The 5,148-nt window shown below is 36.1% G+C and overlaps 1 long non-coding RNA gene across 1 annotated transcript; it reads right to left on the bottom strand.

The window, feature by feature from the left end:
* Positions 1–3,030: 3,030 nt before the first annotated feature.
* On the bottom strand, positions 3,031–4,567 carry LOC109187058. The gene is made up of 4 exons (XR_002055216.1): positions 4,459–4,567; positions 4,040–4,092; positions 3,849–3,961; positions 3,031–3,398 (listed from the first exon to the last, which is right to left on the bottom strand). It is a non-coding gene; the product is annotated as an uncharacterized LOC109187058 (long non-coding RNA).
* Positions 4,568–5,148: the final 581 nt, after the last annotated feature.

Here is a 5,148-nt window from a genome sequence, read left to right as displayed (position 1 = left end):
ATTAAATATTTAAATATTTAATTTGTGAAGAATAAAATTCTGAAAATTTATCTTTGTTTGATGCTTTAATTTGATGTGGCAGAAAGAATTGATTGACTTTGATGTTGATGATGCTTTGATTTGATGTGGCAGAAAGAATTGCTTGACTTTGATGTTGATGATGAAAGAATCGGGGATGGGTAGAATGATACGTAGGGAGAGAACGGCAAGAAAGATAAGGTTAAAATTGAAAAAAAAAATATTCTATTCCTGAGGACTCAGGAATAAGTTAATACCAAGGGGGGCTAGTAATAGCTATTACCTCATCTGAGGTAATAGGCTATTACTAAGAACATTATTCCTAGTAATATACATTGTTACCAAAAAAAAAGAATAGGCCTGTTACTGGGAACGCCATGCCATTCCCAGCCTATTCCGTGAACCAAACGGGCCATTAGTCCTATAAGGAATAGAATTAGAAAATCCATACCAATCAGACCCTGATTAGGACCCTTAGATATATATAAGGACATAAGAGGAACCTAGAATTCACACCACAATAGCTTTCACCACACAAGAATTCCCAAGAATTCCCCTATCACCAAACGTAGGAGAAATCAAGAAGAGGAGATCTTAGAGAAAGAACCTTTATAGCCAAGGATTCTAATTAAGGCTAAGAGGTAACCCATGTCTCAACAAAACCTATTTTCCTTGCTATAATCTTCTTCTTTGGCTCCATTGATATGCAATTCTATGCTTGTGTCTTGATAAAGCTTTTATGATGATTATAATATGATCTTGACATTTATTAGATGATATTATGTGTTGATCTTGATAATCTTGATGATTATGAGGGAATCTTAATAATTGTGTGTTGATCTTGATATTCTTGATGTTCTTGATTTTAAAGATGAAGTTATGATCTTGTGATTTAAATGTGATTAGAGCCCTAGGTTAAATCATGGATTTCGTATTGTGATATTCTTGGTATGTTTGGGTGAGATTTTGCATGTTCGGGTATTGAGTCTTGTTTATGTTTAGAAGTCATGTTAGGATGTATTTAACGTGATTCTTGGTTTTAATCTGTTACTTGATTACGTGGTGTCGTCGTTTGTGTTTGAATGTGTCTAGACATGGTTTCGGGTTCCACGAAAGATCCTGGGACAAAATTATTACAAAAGAGTCGGTAGGGGTAGGGGAATCCGCCACCTACCCGCTGCCCCAATTGGTGTCGCCGGTAGCGGGCCGCTGGCCACCCGCTGGGTTTTCCCAGTGTGGATGGTGGTTTTCCCCGTTTGATGTTTCCCCGTTCCCCGTGGTGTCCCAACGGACCCCGTTTGTCGTGCCTGAGTCTAGTTTGATGTTTCGGGTACCATTCGTAGGACAAAAGAGTCTTGTGTATTGCATGCTAGTTGAATTGGTATCCCGTTGGCCTAGGTGAAAGATGTATGAACCCCTTAGGAATATTCCTAGTATGTGAATGACCACGCATTAGTTTTATTTATACGTTTTCCACCTTCCCAATATACTAATGTGGGTTGCACGTGCTTGCTATGTGTTATGTGTGCATGATACCCCAATTTGGTTGCGATCAAATTGGCTATACGGGCAGTTGGATGGGTTGAGAACCATCGGCTGTTAACCAGGCCGGTTGCGATCGGCCAGGTATATAAATATTATATTTGGCTGCGCTCCACTGTTTGGTTGCGATCAAACGTTATGATGAGTTGTGGTTCATCGGTTGGTTGCAATCAACCCCTTCGTGCTGCGGTACGAGGCAGGATGCTGCGGGCCCTGTTAGCGCTATATGCGCTGACCCTCATGTATGGGCATGCGATTGGTCCTGTGGCGCCACCAAAATGTGCTTATGTGTTGAGATAATGGTTGAATACTGATATGGTGATGTGTGACCTTAAGGTGTATGCTAGTATCTGATCTTTATATGCATGATTATAACTGATAAATGTGCTTGTCCTTACCTGTTGAGTCTATTCTCTATTTTAAAGCTAGAGTCTCCTAAGTATATATCTTTCGGCTTCAAAATGGTTTTCCTATATATATATATATATATATATATATATATATATATATATATATATATATATATATATATATATATATATATATATATATATATATATATATATATATATATACCTATATTGTATTTTAACGCGTTTGGCTTTCAGGCATAGATGAGTAGCTCCGGAGCGCGCTAGAGGACCCAAGGCTTAGATAGTTAGCTTCCTTTTCGGCATGCGTGCCATGATGATGTAATGACATTGTTTTGAGGATAATTAGATAGTTTAGCCTGTGCATCTGAGTTCTCCAGCTCAGATGTGGTATAGCGCCCCAAACACTTATGTTTAGTACGCTCTGTTTTTGGGATTTAATGATAGTATTACCTTCATTTCATAAGTTTTGAAAGTTTAAAATTTTAGGGGTGTTACAGTAATACCTTTGGGAATTGGAATTGTCTGCATAGTATATGTACGGATCACCGAGAGAACAGACTGCACTAATACATGTCTGCCTACTAAGGTAAGTGTTCTCATTTTCGACCTTGCTAATCTACTTTGCACCAGGTCTACAATGTTAGGAAACGAGTCCTTTTTGAGCCTCCTAGGGATAGAGGGGACTCCAAGATGACTTTAGGCGTCTGTTCTTCAGAGTCGCCATAGTGGCCTTTAGGCGTTTGTGTCTTTACAGAAACAGACGCGTTTTTAGAGTATTTTTAAAAAATTTTGACAACTGGCGTCAGTTTCTCAAGAAAAACAGGCGCCTATTGTTGTTTGTTTTTTAAAAAAATTAAATTTCATTCTCCCTGCCACAGTAAATTCCAGCTATCTAATCAAATTTAGTCATTCAGCCCTGCAATAATATTCACAATATAAAAAAAAAAATTTCTTTCTCCCAGCCACAGTAAATTCCAGCTATCTTCAATATAATCAAATTTAATCATCCACAAATAATCATTCAACCCTGCAATAATATTCACAATATAATCTGAACTACAAGATATTCATGGCAAACATTTAATACCAACTAGATCTCAAAATATTTAAATACCTAAAGACACAACAACATATATATTCTATTAACATTCAAAATGAAGAATAGCTCGTTGAAGTGACAACTCTGTGGATGCAAAAAGACCAATTATCCAAGCATAAGACCTTGCCCTCTCAACAATAATTGTTAGTGAGGAGAGAACAATGCAAGCAAATACCTATAGAGTCACAATGCCTAGTGATGCTTCAAAAACAATGATAGGAATCTTAAAAAACAAGAATAGAGAGGGAAGAATGGCATACCAACTCTCCATTTGTTGAAATTCTTCTACTAATGTCGTTTTCAAGAATGCAGTATCTAAGAACCCACCAAAATGTCCAAGTTCTTTAATTATTTGCATTGTTTCCCTGATGAACAAAGATGACATGGAATTGGTGTACACCCTTTTTAGGTCATTGCATATTTACTAACCAGTTCACAATGATAAGAACTTTATGAAAGAAATGAAGTGTTAAATGAGAATATTAAAACCCTTATCTAATGTTCAAGTTTTGAATTAGTTGAAACCACTTACAGAATGGCAACAAAAGTACTCTACTTTTAACATAGATTTCTCACCAAGAAAACAAAGTCATTTTTAGAAGTTGAGAATCACTACCAATTACTCCATTATAAGACTGGCAAGATCAGAGCAGTTAAGTGTGAGAATAAAATAATATACAGGCTTCATAGCTTATGAACTGTCAAAACTCTAAGGAATTCTGCATGCACTTTCAAATTGTTATCTATTTAAATCATTTAGGTTATGAACAGAATATTAACTGTTAAAGGAAATATTAATATGATGTATTACTCACTTTACGGAAAAGAAGACAAAGCCCACTAATTGAGTTTAGCGTAAGCACTTCAATGATTTTCTCAGACATGCCACCGCTACTTCTCTGTATCTCTAAGCCTAAAAGGAATACACCTACAAGAAATATACTTGGTTAGAAAAAAGTATATAACCAGGGGTTATAATGAAATACAGATGTAAACAGAAGTGGACCTTGTATTGCCACCAAATCTTCCTTTTGACATCATCATCATATTCAAATCCTCCTACAAGAGGCAAGGTAATCAACCAAAATTAGGCAATGTTGGGGTTTTTCATACTGTCCACTACATGCTGCAATCAAAGCAGGGTACACAACTATGAAATCTTAAGGAAATTCAGAAAATTAATACAGAAAAATTGAGCAATGCTACATGATCTTGGGTTCTTCAAGTTCATGAACCATAAATTTGTCACCACCATATAACAGAATCTACATTGATGTAGTTCTTTTGAGGCCATATCACAATTTCAATAATCTAAACTACAACACAATCCACAATATAATCTAAGACAAACATTCTAGCAAAGCAAAAATACATTGAGCAAGTTAAGCCAATATTATTGTTGAGCAAAAAGCAAAAATACATTACCTCCTGTTCAATTTTGTAAAACAGTGCCTGGTGGCTGCAATACTCTAATCTGGAATAAAAAGTAGGGAGATTTCACCTTCAATTCTCTAATCTACAATGCAAGATTCATTTAGGACCTTCAGCAAGGTTAGTTTAATTTCTAATTGATAAATATGAAACAAAAGTACTACACAAGAACATACATCTACTTATTGTGCGGCCTGCTCAAGTTGCTGTATTTGAATCCAATGTTCATTTAAAATCCACATCATATAAAGGCAGTCAAAGATATAAAGAGGATTTGCACCATCCTCATGAATGGAATCTAAAAGCTCTAACTACACCAAAGATAAAAGAACAACTTACTTAACGGCACGTGTTGTGCCTATAGCAATTCTAACTCTTGTGACAAGTGAAGGAATTCATGAAGCAAACCATTTCTGAAGGCAAGTATGACCGCTGGGGACAAAACATCAACATAGCAGGTAAAGTGAAGTTCATGAGAGCTGAATATTGCAGTAAAGGGATAAGTACTAATACATATTCAACTCCTACAAGTAATATCAAGTGAAAGAAGGGAGACCAAACACAAACAGATAGGATAAATGGTCCATAAGTTCACCTGGCGAAGCTTTTCAAATGATTGAACACTGTTTTCCCTCCTTTGTATCTGTGTAAGTAAATTTCAGACCGCAGAGTACTTAGGCTATT

The sequence above is a fragment of the Ipomoea nil genome, unplaced genomic scaffold, assembly GCF_001879475.1.
Source record: "Ipomoea nil cultivar Tokyo-kokei standard unplaced genomic scaffold, Asagao_1.1 scaffold1416, whole genome shotgun sequence".
NCBI lineage: Eukaryota > Viridiplantae > Streptophyta > Magnoliopsida > Solanales > Convolvulaceae > Ipomoea > Ipomoea nil.
The sequence above is the reverse complement of the archived record's forward strand: the minus strand, read 5'-3'. Positions and strand labels throughout refer to the sequence as shown.